We start from the raw sequence: 19539 nt of genomic DNA, 5'->3' as shown, positions 1-19539 counted from the left end.
GTCTCCCTCTTCACCTCCTGGCTCCCCGCTTAGGGCTAAGCTGTCCCGGGGAGGCTGCGCTGCCCGGCCGCCAACGCACTCCGGCTCTCGCTGTCTCTGCTCCATCCATCCATCCATCCATCCATCCATCCATCCATCCATCCATCCATCCTCTCCTCCTATAGGCTAGCGGAGCATGCCCGATGCGATACCGTGGCAGTTAGGGTCCTTGCCTATAGCTGTCTGTTTTACAAAGCTCCGATCTGTGCGTGTGCGTGTGTATGTGTGTGTGCATTTTATCCCTCCCTCCTATCCCTCCCTCCCTCCCTCTCTCTCTCTCTCACTCTAATGTGTGATCTGGAAAGCTTATAAAAGCCTGATGTAATCCTTAATGCAGCCCCTGGCTACAAAGACTGGATCTAGTTTCACAGAGAGGGATTCAGAAGCAGAATTTAAAAAAAAAGAAAAAAAAAGTGGGGGGAGAAGAGAGAGAAAGAAAGAAAAGCAGACGAGTGGATTTTAAACAAACATATCTTTCTGAAGAAGACCATTCTTGCTCTTTGCTGCTGGGAAAGCTACTCTGAACCCTGCTGTATATTTTTTTTTAAAGGAGAAGACTTGATTGTCTGCTTGGATCTAATGATTTACTGGCTTTTAACTGCGTTTTTCCCCCCTCCTAAGGATTCCTCAAAAAACGGCTTAATTATTTTCAGCTTTTCTCTTCCACCTGCCTGTCTGCAGAGACACCAAAGGTTCTCCCTTCCTCTCCCTCCCCACCCCCACTTCTTTTAGGATTTTTTTTCCCTTTTCTGTTTAATATATACATATATATATATATATAAGTGTGTATGTGTATATATATGTAGAGGCAAGAGTGGAGGGAGCGGAGGGGGAGACAGCTCTGCCATCCTTTTGGACTTCACGCACTGCCCAATGTTGGGCTGGTTACCCCTGGATATGTTGCTGGTTTCCATTTGGAATTTGACAAAGGGAAGAAGGAGGATATAAAACCTGGGGAGCTCTGCAAGGTAAGGGGCTCCCGGCCACCCTTCCTTCTTCCTTGGAGGGGAGGGAGAGGGGGGACACGACTTCTCCAGGCTGCGCTTTGCCTTGAGTGCCGGGGGGGTCTCTCTTCATTCCCAGGGGAGGCAGGGATGGGAGCAGCGGTGGGCACCCGCTCATCTGCTTTTGCCCCTGGAAACAGCACCCAGAGGATGTTTTCATCCCCTCCGCTCTGCAATTTGGATGGATAGAGCATAATTGCTCCCTGCCATGGGAAGTTTTAACTTTTGTGCATGCGGGTCCTATGGGCAAACATCAAGCGGCAGCGGAAAATATTGATGTCTGCAGGATGCGGAGTGGGGAATGCATTTGTGTCCTGGGGAAAGGAACTGGGGACTGGGTTGCTCCTGGGGGAAAAGGCAGCCAGGCAAGGGAAGAGGAGAGGGGGATCGCGACGGGAGAGCTGCAGAGCCAGCCCCGGCTGAACTGCAAAGTGCTGCGAAGCTGCGGTGCCTTCGCGGGCAGCCGTGGGGTCCGGGACTCCTCAGCCTGCAATGTTGGCAAACAAAGTCTCGGAGGGATAGGCAGCTGCCTGCCCCGGGCATGAATCTGCCTCCATCCCAGCTCCTTGCTTTCCTCCTTTCCCTTGGAGAGTTTGGGGGGGGGGGGGTGTGGTGTGTCTTTCCTTGCTTGCTTTGCTGCTCATGTGCCACCTTCCCAGGGCTGGAGGCAGTGGCTGGGGAGGCAATGAGCTCCTAATGTCCCCCCCCATGCCGTTTATCAGCACTTTGCTTCACATCGTAGGAGAAAATTAGCCTTTAGCCTACGTAGAGATCAGACTATGGCACAGACACACAGACGCACAGACACGGTGCTCCTGGAACTGGGCTCCTGGGGGATGCTGGCACCCAGGCATGGCTTAGCCTTTCTTTGGGGGGGGGTGGATAGAGAAGGAGACTCCATCAGGGATGCGTAATTACAAAGCATCTTGTTCTGAATCACCCTGTGTGGGAATGAATCGCAAAATTTGTCTCTCCCTCTTCCCCCACCGCCCCCTTCCCTTTCACGGCCTGACATTCGCTGATGGAGGGTGGCTGTTGATGCATCCTCAGACTTTTGCAGAGAGGTATTTCAGCCATGGCTCTGCCAAGGCTGGAAGGAGAAGCGGGGTGGAGGCGAGCAGGTAGGGGTTTTGAAGGGACTTTTCAGCCTGCTTGTGCCCCAGTCCTGGCTGAGAGAAGGCATCAGTCCCCAGCAATTGAAGGCACGGGTTGCAGATCAACTCTGCAAGGTACCTTCGGTTGTGACTCACGCTCATGTCCCTGATCCTGCCCTGGCCAAGGAAACAACCCATGTGAACAGTTGCACAGAGAGGAGGTGGTGGGGAGAGGAGTATCAAAGCAAGGTCAAAGGGATGGAGGGCAAAAAGACCCCCCCTCCATCCCTGACCACCCCATCCCTTTGGAGCTAGGGCTTTCCAGGGCTCAGGCTCAATCCAGCTCCAGTACTGGGTCTGGCAACCGCCAGGGCCAGCTGACAGCTGATGGCTGAGGGAGGAGGAGGAGGGGAAGGGGGGGGGTGAGGAAGAGTGAAGCTACTTTGACAGATGCCAAAACCTGCCTGCGCGGCAGAGCGAAAATCACAGTGCCTCGAAAGCCAGTGGTCCCCGGGAGGGTGCCAGGGAGTGGTCAGGGTGCAGGGTGCACCTCCCCAGCCCCTTTACCTGTTGATTAGCTATAGGTTTGCTCTCGCCTGGCCATGCAAAGCCTAAGGAAAGCCAGGAGGGATCAGCCACGGGCACTCCACGGAGTTGACTGGCGACCTCCGCCGCGTAGCAGGGAGGACTGTGTATTAATGATGATGACTCTGCTTTGGCTGGTGCTGAAATATCTGTATTATCTATTATCAGCTGGGAGACGAGGCTGGAGGCTTCGCAGAGCTGGGATTTCATCCAAAGCCCGGGCTGCTAAAGGAAACAAACAACTCCCCGTGCATATTAAGTGGGTCCCTAATTAATTAATGACTCATTAACCTGGGTCCTGCAGTCATTACTGTGCCCAAGACCTTGCTGAGGAAGAGGAGGGAGGTCGCAGGGCAGAGCAGGGGAGGTTTTTACCCTCGGACGGTGCTGAGGAATTGCACCAGCTCTCAGCCAAGCTGCGCTGCCAGGGGACAGGGTGGCCGTGGGGCTGAGCCAGGCAGGGGCTGGGGATCAGGCAGGGGGCTGAGCAGGCAGGACCTCCTGCCTGCTGGGTCTCAGCTGCAGCAGAGGGCCATGGGGAGTGTGGGGGTGCTGGGTGGAAGGGGAACCAGGGGACCCCATGCTCCGCTCTGCGTGTTGCAGTGGGGTCAGGGTGCAGCATCCCTTCTGCTGTGGAGGGTGAAGGGGAAGGCCAGGCAGAGGCAAGGAAGGAGCAGGGCAGAGGCAGGGCAGAGCAGGGCTCCCGGCCCTTTCTGTAGCACTTGGGATGGCATTGCAGAGCCCTGGGTGAAGGCATAGGGGTTTGGAGCCCCCCATAATTGATCAGCGAAGGTGGGCAGGCTCAGGGAAGGACTGGCTGCAAAGTGGGGTGATTTTCCATTAATGAAGTGTCTGTACCCCTATTCCCCTTAGGGGAAACTGAGGCAGGGGAGATGTGCCAGACCCCATACCCAGGCTCGAAATTGTGTGTGTGTATGTGTGTGTGTGTGTGTGTGTGTGTGTGTAGACTCCTGAACCCCAGGCACATCCCCAAGAAGCAGCCAAAAGCAGCCTCTGGGGTGGAGGGAGCACCCTCTTCCATCCCACTGCTCTGCCACCCCAAGGAGAGCTGCATTGCTCTCCACCCCGCAGGCACGCAGACGTGGTCTGGGACACCCCCACAGCCCTTCCCTCCCTTGCAGCACCCCCTGCCCACCCCTGCACAGCCCCCTTTTCCAAGCCCCCCAAACTTAACGACACTCCACAGACACCCACCCTCCATCCTTCCCATAGCATCGGAGCCATCCCCTCTGCAGCCCCGGGCGGGAGAGGCTGGAGAAGGTTGGGGGGCATCTCCAAGTGTCAGGGTCCCCCCCTAACCTCCCCAATCCCGGCAGCTTTTGGGAACCGGGGGGATGACGGCCGGGGGCGGCCGGGGCTTGCGGCGAGCGGCGGGGAGGTGGCGCTCGCAGCCCGGCTATCGCCGCCCGCCGCCCCCGGAGCGCAGGGCTGCTCGGCACGGCCCGGCACAGCCGTGCCCTCCAGCCTTATCCCCCCCCTCCCAAAAAAAAAAAAAAACCCTGGGGTCGCAATAAGGGCTGCCTCTCACCCCTCGCACCCGAAACACGCCGCCCCACGGGGTTTATTCCCCACTCTGCGAGTATCACCTTCCCATGAGCTTCTTGCCCCCCCCCCCCTTTTTTTACCATATTCCCCTGCATGTTTTATCCGCCCCACTTCTCCCCCATCTCAGCATCCTTGTGAAAGCAGAGGCTAACGGGCTCTCCCTGGGAGTGCAAGCAGCGTGTGTAGCTCTGCTCGCCCCCATGCCCAGGAGCCGGGGGGAGCAGCCCCCCCCAGCCCCAAGGGGTTCCTCGGGGGCTGCATAGGAGCCCTTGCTCCCTACAAGTAGGGAACTGGATGCCCAAGTGCTCTGCTCCTAGGAGTCAGCCCAGAGTATCGTCCAGCAGGAATCATGCCCCATCATTGCTCCTGGGGAGGAAGATGATGGCGAGGCTTCCCGTGGTGCCCGTGTGGCTGTGGATGGCTTTTCTTTCCCCTTTTTTTGGGAAGGAGAGGGGGAAGCAGTGTGTTCATAGATCCAAATTCACCTTCTCCCGTAGCTCGAGTGTAGGAAATCCCCTGTCACCGATACCTGTTGCAGGGTATCAGCTTGGCTCATTAATTAGCTCCAGGAAACCTGAGCTGGTAAACAAATGAGTCAAAGCTTTTCCCTGGGCCTGATCCTGGGCTTGCAGCATGCTGATTGCCACTTTTCTAGGATAGGTGCAAAGAGAGAGGAGTATTTTCTTCAAGATGGATGACAGGCTGTCTCTGTAACTAACTCGCCTCCTCCCCTTGGAGAAAATTCACATCCCCGAGCGACCCTTCAAAGGGAAAGGAGCTGGCACCTGGCCTGGACGTTTGCAGAAGACTGTCTTTCTCGGTGTCGCAGCACATCTCAGAACAGCTCGATGTGGCCGTGCAGACAAAGTGCAGGGGTCCCTGGCACATCCAAGCGCTCGTCATGCACAAGATGCTCCCGTGTCCTTCTTGTGGCTCCTTCCCCAAATTCCCTGGGCTTTCCACTTGCCTGGGATTTGCAGAAGGTGCTAAGATGAAAGAGGGCAGGAGGGGAACACTTGTGCTTGGGTGAAACCGGGCTAACCCCTAGGTAACTTGCTGATAGGTGTTGATGCCCATCTATATATTTGGGTGGGGTGGGGATTTGGGGCTCTGAAGCACAGGAAGAAAGGGGCTGGGGCACAGTTTTCTCAGCCAAGGTGAGGATAGGGATCTCCTTCTCTGCATCTGAATCTCCTTCTTTAGCATGGGGAAAAGGAGGATGAGGGGAGACCGTTGCTCTCTACAACTACCTGAAAGGAGGTTATAGCGAGGTGGGGGTCAGTCTCTTCTCCCCAGTAACAAGCAATAGGACAAGAGAAAATGGCCTCAAGTTGTTCCAGGGCAGGTTTAGATTGGATATTAGGAAAAATTTCTTCAGCGAAAGGGTACAGGGAAAATTTCTTCAGCGAAAGGGAACAGGCTGCCCAGGGAAGTGGTTGAGTCCCCATCCCTGGAGGTATTTAAAAGATGTGGTGCTTAGGGCCATGCTTTAGTGGTGGACTTGGCAGTGCTAGGTTAACGGTTGGACTTGATGATCTTAAAGGTCTTTTCCAACCTAAATGATTCTATGATTGAATGACCTCAGTTGCTTTGAACCACATCTCTGCCAGGGAAAACAGTATTTTAGTGTCCCATCTGCACTGGAGAGGCAGGAGTCCCCACTGACTCAAGATGCACTCTCTTCCTTTAGATTCATGTGTCACCCACTCAGGTCCCAAATCCACAGGGGACCAGCCCTCTAAGTCCCAAATCACCATAACAGGGAGCTGTGGCAACCCCTGTGTCTCCAGGTCAGGGCCACCACAGATGGCATCGTGGTCTTTAGTATCCTCCAGCTTCCCGGTACACGAGGTCCCAACTGCCTTGTAACCCTTCTTAACGCTCCTGCTGCCCAAAAAGCAATTCTTCCACAGCACCACACCATCCCCCACCCAGTACTGGTGGCATTTTATTAGAACGTAAGAAACCACCAACTGGAAGCCAAACTTGTTGCTTGGAGAGCAATCTGTCAAGCCAGACCATGTGGAGAGCATGCATCCCTTTCTCTTACATGCACTCTGTGTGATAGCTGGCTCTTTAATATGTTTTGCAGTATGTTGAGGCTACAAAGCACAACAGCACACGTTAAAAAAAAAGGAAAATGAGTAGTAGTAAATGAAGTCCCTTCAGAACGTCCATTCGTCGTCACATCTTGGGCTTAGAAATTCTTTGCGGTGCCTCTTGGAGCGAGGGTTTTGTATTAGCCTGATTATACTGAGATAATCTGTCATGTTGCTCCAGGAAGCTCTCAAGAAAGGAAAAAAAAAAAAAGGGAAAACAAAGATAATATTTTAAATCAGAAGGCTCCTAGATTGGTGACTCTGTCTCGCAAAGACACGCATCACTGCCCCCTTTATGAAAATTTAAATTGGTTACCTCTGTCAGAGAAAATGAGAGAAAATTTGCTGATTTTAATCTGTTGGAGCAAATCACTCCCTGCCAATGTTATCAAAATTAAACTAGGGATGGTTTCCTACTTTCCTTCTCCTACTCCCTCTGCATTTTTTCCAAAATATCCCTTCATAAAACATTGATCAAGGAGTGACCAGCTGATGATAAAGGAACTGTTGAAACTGCAAGCTCTGCTGTGTTTAGTGTCATGCCTTATCCCTGCAACAAGGGGGATCGGGGAAAGCAAATCGTGTCTGGAAGAATGAACAGAGACCTTGTAAGGAAATCTAGACTTTCTACTAGTTTGGAGTATGTTGGAGTAAAAATTGAAAAAGATGGCTGTAATCTTATGTTGTACATTCTATGTTAGCCTAAGTGCATGTACGAAGTACAGAAAGTATGAAAAATACTCCTTCCAGTGAGCATCATAGTTTTTAGGGAGGTGGTTTACTCCAGGTAGAGCTGCTGCTTGCTGACTTGATTTGGCCTGAGAGAAGGACGGAGGAATCCTGCATATATTTGGGACACCATTTTGCGCATGCCATATGCATGCACCAGTATATATTATTGTTAAGCTCTTTTTTTGAACAGCTGGTTTTGGTCAGAGGCAGGCCTTGTGATACCTCATCCTATGATTTCAGCACTCCCACCTGCATGCTCACCTTGTCTCCTGCCTGTTATCAAGCTGGCTTTGCTAGATGGAGATGTTTCCTCAGTTTCTGAGATCAGCTGGCCTATAACAAAGTCCTTGCTATTTGCAAAATGGCTCTTTTTTTCTTCCCTCTGCCAGATACTAGGACATCCCATTCCTGGCAGACCTACCTATTCCATATTCATTGAGAGTTAGCATAGATCTCTCTCTAAATGCTTTCAGGATAGAGGTCATCACGATTTCCATGCTAGAATAGATCTGCAGCTGAAACACTTTGTCCCATCTGTGCTGTTGTCTTCTATGGATGTCTCAGCTGATCGTTTAAGTCCACAGCTCCGCAAGCCACTGAAAGTTTGGTCAACCCAACACAAACCCCCATGGCTTGATTTTAAAAGATGCTGTAGTGCAATCCCCACTAAGGGCCAAGGGTGTTGTAGGGCTGATCTTACCCAGTGCCAAACCATGTGTCTCAGGCCAGGGGTACAGGTCACAGTTAATTTAGACATAGATCTTTCTGCGCTTCGGTGTTTTCATCTGTAAAATGGGCATGCCTGGCTTCCTCCTTCCCAATGGGGCTCTGTGGCAGCTGTTCAAATGGACTTGGTCAAACAACAATTCCTTTGGGGTTCTGAGATGAAGGGCACCAGCCAAGCACTGGGCATCAATTATTCTGCTTGTGTTTTGACTGCGTATGCATGTCCACCCTTTAAAGTTCCTCTTGAGTCATGTTTTCTTGTCCTTTCTCAATTCTTATTTTCTTGAGGCCTTTCTACAACTGAAGGGCTGGAAGTATGCAAGTGTCCTGTACCTGCCCTGGGTTCCCTCTGGATTAAACACATGCTTTTTCAGGAGAGCTTGTATAACACTTCATCCTGCAAAATGGTCCTTTGTACAGTCCAGACCACTTTGATATGCAAGTAGATTAAGCCTCGGGTAGGAGTTTGGTTTATACTCTATGTTGTTTAGCAGCAATCTAACAGTGGCTATCTTCCCGAAACAAATATCTTCTGGTTCCTGCAAATGAAAGTCAATACACCTTCAGAAAGAAATTTGTCCCGATGGGGTCTTTTGTATTGAAAGCCCTGTTGGTAGATTTATTCATTGTGCAGGTTCATTCCCTTAACAAGTCAGTTATTCATTGGTCATTGCTTGAGGGTGTGTGGAATTTATGGTCATAGTCCTGTAATCAGATATTTTGTTATAGAGGGCTTTGCCACTGTGGAAGGTCTGAATAAATCAGTATGGAGCAAAAATTGATCCTCTCACAATCTATTTCTGGACTCAGCTCCTTCTTTAAGAGTATTTTCCCCCTTCTTGAACCATGCTGCTAAAACCTTTGCATGTTTGTGCTCTGGTCAGCTCTACTGAAGCTATGCATTAGTGCACATGCACAGACATATGCACACACTTATGCATATTTTGTGGGCATGATTTTTGTTCTGACCATGCTTGAGACACACACTGTTGCCATTTCCCAGACAAAAAAAAAAAAAAAAAAAAAAAGAGTTTTTCTCTATCACCTGACTTAAGCATCTGGAAGTTGGAAAGGACTGCTTGAAAAGGCTTTAATCAAATGCCAGTGAAGAAAGGGAAATCTGATTTTGAGTGGCTGCACTGATGCCTTAAGCACTAAAGAGTTTGGCCTGCTAATCTCCACTTCTCAGATCTTCTACAATCTGATCAGCCCTATTGAGCTGAAACAAGGGTTAATTGCTAACAAAAAGCTCCTCACCTTTGTGCATACAAAGAAAGGGGCAAGGGTGAGCACCTTGCTTTTTGGAGCTTAGTGCAAGCTTGCCATATTCAGGCAATGGTAAGGGACTTTGGTTCTTGCATGTGTCCCAAGAATATCCCTTCATGGAAGTAAAATTACAGCAGAGCCTATGATTTTTATAGAAGAAATCAGGGATGGGAGGAGAGAAAAATGTCTGTAACCTAGCAGCCTGTGCAGCTGCTCTCTATTAGGTCCTCGGTGATGTTAAATGTGTAAATGGCAGTGAACCTCTCCCCTGGGAGCAGGGCTGAACTGTCTTGGCAATTAGACTTGGGAGGGAGCTTGGCAGTGGTGTGGTTAGTCAATGGTCTGACATGCTGCCCGCCTTGCAAGTGTTTCCCAGGGCAGAGCAGCTTTCTTTGGAAACTCTGATGGCTCTAGGGATGGGTTTAGGTTTAGGAAGAGTGCATGACAAAAGACATTTAGTGCCTGGTCTGCTGTGGTGAGTGCAGCCACTTGCAGCCACTAGTATTTGAAGGTTCAGCCATGAGGGCAAGTGAAGGAATAATTAAACGGTGAATGTACATTTGCTGCATATTTGGAATGCTAAAAAAAAATAACATAAACAATGTTAAATATTGTCTGTCTTGTGTGACTTGCTGGCTCCTGCCAGCTTGGGGTTTTTAGATATATTAATAGGGATAGCAATGCTGTGGGGACTTCCAGATTCTCCAGATGGAGATGATTCTGCTACCAGCAGGAGAGATGGTGACAGTCAGAAGTGCAGCAAGGCTGGGAGGGCAAGGGGAAAGCCAGAAGAGATCCCAGCAAAATGCCAGTTAGCTGGGGGATCCAGTTCAGTAGGACGCATGGAAATATCAGGAAGGCGTCATTTGCTGTGAGAGTCATCACGCTTGTGGATGTACCCAAGGCATGCCTCGGGGACTGGACAACTGTCTGTCTGTGGGCAGTGCCTGCAGGCGTGGAAATGCCACTGGAAGGGGAGGTTTGGCTAGCAAGCCACCAGATGGGGTAATCTCAGTCCAGAACCTGGCCCTCTACCGAGCCCAAGGAAGATGGAGGGTGGGTTGGATGAGGTTATTTCCAGAGGTCCCTTCCAGCCTCAAGCATCTGTGATTCTGTGAAGATGGGACATGAGTGCTTCAGGCTTTTGATACTTAACGTGTTTATCTTCCCTCACTGAAGCAAGTAATCACCTTGTTGTGAATAGCCTCCTCTGTTGTCCTGGGAAGAGCCGAGCATTCAGGCTTGCTCTGGAGCTGAGGTGACATCTCTGGGATGTGGAAAGAGGCGACTGTCCACCACAAGCTGCGATAGCTCCTTCTTCCTGGTTCTGTGGGGCTGATGGCTGGTGGGTCGCTTCCTTGCTTGGTGTGGCTTTTGACTTCTGATTAATAGACAAGATCTTCACAAAAACACCTCTAAGACCATCCTAGAGTGCTTGTAAGGATAGTACCAGAGTACTAACAGCATCAGGTACAATGTGGGATGTAGTGCCGGGGACGAGGAAGATGGCTGGTAAAGCTGGCTGTGATTCCTACTAGCCCGCAGCACGTGCACAGACTATTTCTTGCGTTGGAGCTTGACTTAAAAGGTTCAGGGAACTGAAACGCCTTTCTCTTTCCTATCTTGAATAGATCTCAAATGTGTTTACAGAGGAGCTCACCACGATGGTTTCCATTATGTGTGGTGAGGGGAATGTGGGACAAAGCAGTGATTTTTCTCACCTCCCTTCCTTTGCCCAGAAAGGAGGTTGGATATAAATAGGATATGACTCTTCCCAGTCCTGGAGCTGGGTCACCAGTCTCTGCCTGTGTGCAGGTGACAGTGCTGGGGAGTGATAGGAAAACTGGTGCTCAATACAACTACACAACTAAATACGTCAGACACCGCACACCAGACATGGCTGCCTTTCATGTGGACTGAGAAGCCTTCCTGTACTCATAAATGCAGTTATGAAGCGCAAGGTGTACAGCATGCCGTAGCAATGTGGTTATTAAAACCCCAGCCTCCCACCTCAAATTACAACCCAAATGCTGTGTTTGTTTCCCAATTAATGCTGGCCCTCTGAGGTTTTCTTTTAGCGCTAAGCCCTTTTGAAGTTGCTGTTATTACAGAGCAGACAGTGTAATCTCCCTGTGGAAGTTATTTGTAGCTGGGGAGGCAGAGAGGGGGAAAAGAAATCAATCACCCTAGTGCAAATGCCAGAAATAGGGTGGAGAATTAATAATGCTGCTCAGCCATACTTTCAACTCAGTGGCCCATCCTGCCACTCAGATGTCCTTTTCTGAAAGTGTCGGTCTGATTGCTACAGCTCCTTAGACACTCAGAGAAGGAGTAATTGGAAGGGGGGTACAGCTGTGCAAATTGGCTTCTAGTCTGGAAGGTAGCTTCGGTGCTGCAATTGTTCTGTCCAACCACCAAGCCTTCATCAAATACTGGGGTCTGGGGCTTTGCCTATGCCCTTATTTTCTCTGTTCTTGTGGCAACTAGCCTGGCTGCTTCCTGGGTCATCAACAGGGCAAATAATTTAAAGTCATTATGCTTTATTTCTTCCCAAATTATTGGCCAATACTGTCTGCTGTCTCTGAGCTTTTCTTGATGAGCTCTTTTCAGCTTACACCACTTGTTCACCATGAGTTGTACAGCACTGAGTATGAGCATGGCCAACGCAGGGTTCCTGTGCACGGAGGCAGCTGGTTGGTCTATGGCTTAAATTAAGTGGAAAGTGAGCCATTGTCAGGGGTGAGGTCAACACCAGGTGGTCTTGGGATCTTGCTTCATCTCCACCTCAGCCCTAACCCTCTGTGAAGCTCCTGGAGAGCTGTTGCCATATCTTGACTATGAATTTCTTTCCACCCTTTCCTACATAGTCTCAGGAAAATTTGGATTGGGGGTTCATGAGGGTAGGGAAGTTGGTCCTCTTTACTACAACAGGGTCCAACTCTTAGCTGGTGCCTCCTGGTATTACTGTGGCAGAAACAGTGCGGATGGAAGAGCTCTAGGCTGACAAAAAGCTGGTATGCAAGTAGCTGAATTTGCTCTGTGAAAATCCAACTGCAGTTTCAAAACATGAAATTATTTGGGTTTTATTTTTTTCTTTCTTTGGAGACAAGGACTCTTGCTGGTGAGTCTTGTCTTCCAGATGTTCTTGACTTGATCCATTTCAGGTCCTGGATGGCTGCAGTATTTGAGTTTTGCCAAACATTAGCCATAAATAACTTCAAAATGGTAACAACACAAAGCCTGGCATTTTTGCACTGGTGTGATAGGCAGGCAGAACTGGGAGGTGGAGAACATCAGCCCAGACCATTCCAGTGCACCAGCTGCTGATTAATGGTTGTTTCCCTTTATTTCACAGAATCCATAGCAGAGACTCCAAAAGTGGTTGAGGCTCAGTAAAACATTAACTGTTTTTCCCATTGAAGAAGAAAAGCTCTAACACTGGTAAATGTTCAAGGTGAGGGAATAGTGAGGAAGCCTGGGTAAATACAATGCTGCAGTTAGCACCATGGTGGCTAGTAGAGGCTCTGACTGAGGCTGAGAATTGTTGTGCTCTGTAAAATCAACTCTTTTAAGATCTTTTTCTTTCTAATTCCAGGAATGGAGGTGGGTTTCACCTGGGCACCATCAGAGTTTCTTTTTCTTCTAGTTAATCCTTGCAAGTACTTTGCTGTGCCAGCCTCTCTAGCGTGTGTGTGGGTCTGAATCCCTGCAGATCTGCAATTAATGAAATACCACATCAAATGTTAATTAACAATACATGCCAGGGCTTGCTCTTCGACTAAGTGGCATGGTGCAACTTGTTGCCACAGGACTAAATTCTCTCTATCTCCCCACCTGTGGCTTAGTCTTGATCATACGGTTTATTAGTAATAGCCCCTGGCCCATGCTGTCCCCTGGACAGTGCTTGGCATTACCTTGGAAACAATTACGTAGTGTGGATGGCCATCAGACAGTTCTTGAGCCCGGGCTCTGTCCCTGTGCAGTTCAACAGTATAGTTGCAGACAAAAATGCCACTATTGAGCCAAATAATAATAAGTAATAGGTGACCAGGAGAAAAAGAAAGGCCAAAATGAGAAGGGAGCCATTGGCATCAGTGTCCAGGCTTACAGGGAGGTGATACTCCCAAACCACATCTCAGGGCAACACTTTGTATATGACCTGGCATGGGCCAAAGAGTAACATAGCTAGCAGTGTGGATTTGCACTCGGTGGCTTGGCCCACAACTAGTCAAGGTCAATGTGTTGCACAGTGGAGTGTGGCATCTCAGATGAGTCTCCAGCATAACGTTGGCCCATCTGGGCTGCACTCCTGAATCTACCCTTGCTGGTTGATAGAGGCTTATGGCTCACAGGGCAACACCAGTCCAGTGCACACACAGAAGAGACAGACAGACCTGGCAGCACTTTTTTGTCCAAGCTTCAGTGACTTTCAATAGTTGGGAAAGATCTTGGCTCCTCCTTTGCACCACTTCTCAGTAGTAATGAGGAAACACACCACCGACTTCCCTGAGCATCTGTTTCATCCATGGCATGGGGGAAATGATTTTCTTCACTGCTGTACTGATTGGAAGTTGAACAGCCTTCAATCCTGTGTTGATTATGTTCCTTGGAGCATTGAGTCTCCTGCAGGCTCTGAGAGCCTACATGCATGAATGCCAACCTGTAACCCAGCAGAGTCTTCGAAACCATATTTTCTTGTGAGACAAAGCCTGATAATTTCTGGGCATTCAAAAGCATTCAGGAACATCCTAAATTGTGTCCTCTGGGCTGGATTCCAATGTCAAGCCTTTTGTATTTCAGACTCTCCTGTATGATTATTGGAGCAGGGGGATAGAGTCACTACATGAGCAATCAAGGACCTTCCACTCCCCTTTTCTCCACCACTATGGTATTTTGCTGAACCCCAGGGTACTTTCTAATCCTCTTCCCCTCTTGTGCTGTAGTTAGGGCCCAGTAAACAGGGATAGGACACAGATCCAAAAACTGCCCTGCATTTGTGCAGACAGTTTAATTTTTAGGACACGCCCTGATGTGTTTTCAGTCCTGCTCAGGCAGCACTCTCCCATCCCTAGTTTGGCCACCGTTCAGAGGACAGCCTGGCCAGGGACTGTTCCCAGCAAAGACATGGGTCACCCTCTTCTGGCAGGGAGAGGGGTGAAATCCCCAGCCCTACAGTTGCCCTGGATTAATTGTAAACCAAGCAGCAGCATATGGAGATGCCTATCTGGGGGCTCCTCTCTGTAGTATTACATCGCACTGCAACAATCAGCCACTTTTACAGCTCCATAGATCACTGGATAAAAAACACATTTAATTCTATCGTAAGGTCACTTTTTAGTTAAAAGGGACAGAATGGATTTAATTTATAAGCCTCTCCAACTTTATGGCTTGCATTTAGAGTTATATCTATTATGTAGTGCCAAACACGTATTATAAAAATTGATTCCCCCTTTCTCCTCCCTAGATTTGCTGTGTCAGGCGGATTCTGATTACCCTCCTGTTTGCTTCAAGCCAACAGATAGACTGACGTAGATCTAAACGTCGGGGATGACATCCATGACTGCAAAGTGCAAATTTATAGCGAATGAAACTGGCCCAGATCTATTCCTGGGTGGGTGGGAATGAACATGATTTCTACCAACCTACCATAATACAGGATAGGAGGACAGGGCTGCGGTCTGCAGGAGAAGGTGCAAGTCAAAGTGATTGCAAGGTGCAAGGGGTCAACAGGTTAGCTGATGTTACTGCCTTTGTGTGGGTCCTTTCATGGTAATGTGACATAGACACAGCCTCTAAATTTAACAGCAAATTTCAGGCAAGAGAGATAAAGTCCAGAGGAGGTAAGGGAGAAGAATCTTTTTTTTTTTTTTTTTCCAAGAAACTTTCAAACATTTCTAAGGGTCTTAACAGTGGTGAGAATGAGGATTGGAGAGAGACCATTGAAGGGAAGAGAGGAAACAGGGTGATAGCAAGAGGAAGTAGATCAAATTTATCACCTGATCATCACTCCCAGCATCTCAATAGCTGGTGCTGTAGCCACACCTTGGCCTTATTTGATTTAAGTGGTCTCTTTGCAGAACAATGAACATCAGAGAGGGGGAGACAAGGAAAGGCAGCACTTGTGAGGCCAGAAGGAATCATTATAATCTTGTGTCTGAGCTCCTGTGGACAGGGATGGTAGGTTCATCCCACGACTGCACAGATGCTGTGACTTGTGGTAAAAATCAAGTGAACCTGTTAGAGAGATGCCGTGCCTTGATTTAGAGGCTTCCAAGCAGTGATGAATGGAGTATGTTATGCAAGTGAGGGAGACTTGAGACAGGGCTCTGAAAGGAATAGGGAGCCTGGCTCCTCCTTGGAGCATCTCTATATCATAGTCCACCCACCAGGAGGGCAGCGAAGGAGGGATCTGCCTCCCTCTCTTGCGACTGTGTTTCTTGAGCAACTGTTTTCTCTCTCTGTGATTAAGTTGTGCTCATAAAATTCATAGCAAACACTCTGGACAAGCTGTTAGCTGCCCTTTAAAGTTGAAGAGGGGAGAAGTGAACCGCATTTGCCTATATACAGTCCCAGCCATGCTTGACTGAGTGACTGCAGTAAAATTAGAGCTATAAATAAAACACATGTGCCTGTGTCCACTACGGTAATCTCCTGAGAAGATGTCATTTGCTTCAGGACTTCAGTGAAATATCCATATTTTCAGCCTCCATCTATATTAATTAGGGAGTTTTTATTGTTGGGTTTTTTAGGTGTTGTTTTTTGATTGTTTTTTTTTTTTTGCTTTAGTGCAATGAGAACATGGTGGTACAGGACACCCAGTCTAAAATAGCAATGTGAACAAGGTGTTAAGGGACATTTGGACCAAAATAGCAGGCAGTGGTGAGGAAAAAGCATGGTGCCAGGCAGGGGTGAGGAGGGACTGCACATTCCTTGAACGGGGTCGTACTGTGGCAGCGGTGGTTGTTCCTCCCATGGGCTGGAGGCACTTTTCTCCAAAAGCTGTGTCCAGTCTGGGTTTAACTGTGGATTGCTCAGTCTTGTTTGAGTGTTGCAGGGGCCCGACTGAAAGATCTATGGCCTGTGCTGTTCATCTTTGCTCACCCAGTTATGAAGCATGGCCAAAATAAAAAATTGGAAAATTGTGAAAGTGGACCCCTTCAAATCTTCAGCTGCTTATAAATCTTTTTTTTTTTTTTTTTTTTTTTTTTTAAATCTGGAATTTGAACTGTGGTCAGCCTCCCCAGCTTGTTTCAGCAATGACAGCTGGGAGGTTTTTTTTTTAATTGCTACTTGTACTTATTTTTTAATGTTATCTGTCTTTTATAATTGTATAACTTGAAGAATTCTGATTTCACAGAAGAATACCAGGTATTATGAGAGCTACCACAAAGGTATCAGAATCTGAGGACAGAGGAATATCCAAAAGGACCAGGAGACTACCAAGCAGTAATAAGGACAGAATACAGTCTCCATGGGGAGTGAAGTATTTGCCTCTGCATCTTTTCTTTCGGTCTCCAAGGAGCTCTGTCTCTCTAACAGCAGCATCTTAGAAACTGAAAGGAGCAGTTCACGGGGAATGAAGGTCTCTCTGGCACTGTAGCCACATTTATCAGCATCCTGGCCAGAAAGGGCATGTCCTTTAGGTTCATTGTGCATTTGGATATGGAGAGTCTTATTTTTAGAAGCCTAAACTGAAATTTGCCTAAAATTAGACAACTGAAATACGCCAACAGGAACGTTGAATTTGAAGGTGAGATTTAAACATGGGATAGAGGTTGAGAGTCACACCTGCCTGGAGAAAGATGAAAGAACCTTGCCCCTCAGCTGCAAATATTCATGTGGTACCCGTGCTGGAGAGGGTAATGACTACAGGAGGCATGTGAAGGTGTGATTGAGGGGAAGAGGCATCATGGGATAATACAGACAGGAGAGGATTAAGGGTCACTGTATTTAGAGTGACTGTTTCTCTGCATTCGGATTTGCCAATGTGCAGAGATTCCTGCCATGTTAAAGGGGGCAGAAGACGGTGCAGCAAGTTTCTTTCATCTCTCCTGGCTACCTTCACCTCGAGATCATGAGGAAAGTAAGGCAGGAGGGAAATATGTGCATGGAGAGGTTTCTGCCCCCAGTACTGTGGTGCTCAAAAACCCCCAGAGGTTTACCAGGAGTCTAAGGCTCAGAGAAGGAGGAGGAGAACTCCAAGATAGCTCAGTAAGAATAGAGTAGAGCTGCTGGGCTTGGACCCACTGGTTTGAATGCGACCTGGCTTGTTAACATCATGCTATATCTTGTCAGGAGGAGGTTGCTTTCTGGAATTTGCCCTGGACCCCTAAAATATCTGTACCCTTGAGGATAAGGCATTAGAGATGGAGGACCTTGAAGTAAAAATGAGTACACAAATGGAAGAAGTCTCTCCTGCCTGCAGAAGGTAGCTGTCAGGTCTGTAGGTTGTCACATAAGTCCTTGAGCTATTGGGGACTTCGGTGTAAGGTTAGACCAGAAGATTTTCACCTTGTTGCTGATGACTTACCAAACGCCTGAGAGAAAACAGCAAGGAGGCATCTAACGGGATACAGAAACACACTGATGCAAAGGCCCCCTGTTGTGCTCAGCTCTATAGATGGAAGCTACAGAGGTGTGAAGATGTTTCCATGTTTCTGTATTAAATATAGAAGGACAGAACTATAAGGCCACTTCGCAAAGCCAGCTGCCTTTCTAGTGAACTCCAGCTCAACTGTAGCCAGGAGCTTGCCTTGTTACTTATACACGATTGACTGTCCAGGACAATAATTTTTCTGGTGTGTAGAAACCTCAACCTGGGTATATTTTTTTGCCAAATCAAGCCTGTTTATTCTCATGGCATCACTGCCCTTTAGTTTGAAGATTGTTTCTTCCCCTGTTGCTTCCTTCGCAGCATTTAAGTATAGCACTTTAATCTTCTGTTGACTTTCCTTTTACAAGGACAAATATACTAGTATCTTCTGATAAGTCTTATGTTCTCCTAGTCATCTTAGTGATCTTTCTCTGCAACTCTGTCTCACTGTTAATTCATCTTTCTTGAACCAGAGCACAAAAAATGGATACAATATTTAGATATGGCCAAAGATAGTCTCTTCCCCGTATTTGGAAATCTGGAAATATCTCCCGCAATGCATCCTACATTGACATGTTGCCTTTTTCATAGCTGTGTTGTTTGTTTGTACCCAAACTTTATCTTCATCTGCTTTTTTCTGCTCCATAGGAGCCACTTTACTTTTATAGCTTTTAGCTTAGGCATGTCCCCATTATCTAAATGTGACAGTATTACTCTTACGTTGCACCTGGGGAAACTGAGGCAGAGGCAAAAAAGTGACTTGGCCTTCATGAAAGAGGTTGTAAGCCTTGCCAAAAATATTGCTAAGGAGAGAGGCTCTTCAGGCTTCAACGCCAGGCTGCTGTGGGCATCAAGGCTTTGTCCTGCTGTGACTGCCCTCCGATGCCGATGAAATCTAAGTTCAAATGCTTCCCTGTGGGCAGAGGCTGCCTCTACCAGGCGGGCATTATTATAAGGAGACTGGTTGTTTTTCCTGCTCCTCAGCCTACATCCCCCCTCCCTTCTTTGCCAGGCCAGGGATGAATGGGAAGAGAGAGGCTCTGAGTGGACTCTGTTCTCCAACGCCAGTTGCTGCTGAATTTCAAATAACTCCCCAAACAAAACCCAAACAAGCAGGCCCTTGTGTTCCTCTATCTCCTCTCTCTTTGGCCTTAGTCACCAGGCTTGGCAGCACCGCTGCTCTTCTGTGGCTCGTCACATGCAAGGCAGGGAGGATGGGCTGCTTTTTCATTCTTATTTCCCTCAGGGGTCTGAAACAACAGAGCCCTTTGCCTTGTTTGCCTTGCTGGGGCAGGAGTGAGCAGGGCTAGAGGAAGGAGGAGGATGGTGTAACCCCCCCGTGGTAGTGGTTTTGGTCAGCAGCAAGGTGAAGGTTGATATCTTCAGGAAAGTGACTGCCACTGCTCATCCTTGTCCCCTGCCTCCCTCATGCTGGTGGTGTCTGGTCTCCTCCTTGTAGAGGGAAATGGGAAGGTGCTGGCTGTTCAGAGATGGAGGGAGAGGAAAAGGTGTCATCCAATGCCCAAGGACAGAGGTTCTCTCATGTCCCAGGGGGATTTGCCAGTCAATGCAACTGGCTCAGCTTTTGTCTTAAATGCAGGTAGTGGTGAAAGGGAACAGTGGGACAAACCCATCTAGGATCCACGTTTTGGCTAGGGTGCTCATCTCAAGACACCTGGGCAAGACACCATTCTCCTGGCACTGGTGTGCACGGTGGAGTGGGGAGAACGGGAGAGGGGAGGAGAAAAGCACAGATCCTCCATCATCTCTGCACCACTGCTCTCTGAAATGGTCTGGGGCATAGCAGTCATGGAGAGAAAGCCAGGCCGATTTAT

General features: G+C 48.5%; 1 protein-coding gene across 3 annotated transcripts in view; it reads left to right on the top strand.

The window, feature by feature from the left end:
* Positions 1-345: 345 nt before the first annotated feature.
* ADGRB1 (adhesion G protein-coupled receptor B1) overlaps positions 346-19539 on the top strand; it is a 281739-nt gene continuing 262545 nt past the window's right edge. For all 3 annotated transcript variants that reach the window (XM_087739596.1, XM_087739512.1, XM_087739670.1), the window contains exon 1: positions 346-1007. The gene's annotated coding sequence lies outside the window, so the exon portion shown is untranslated. The remainder of the gene's footprint in view (positions 1008-19539) is intronic.

The sequence above is a fragment of the Nipponia nippon genome, unplaced genomic scaffold (genome assembly GCF_047370975.1).
Source record: "Nipponia nippon isolate SJK-2023a ecotype South Korea unplaced genomic scaffold, ASM4737097v1 scaffold_1, whole genome shotgun sequence".
NCBI classification, from domain to species: domain Eukaryota; kingdom Metazoa; phylum Chordata; class Aves; order Pelecaniformes; family Threskiornithidae; genus Nipponia; species Nipponia nippon.
The sequence above is the reverse complement of the archived record's forward strand: the minus strand, read 5'-3'. Positions and strand labels throughout refer to the sequence as shown.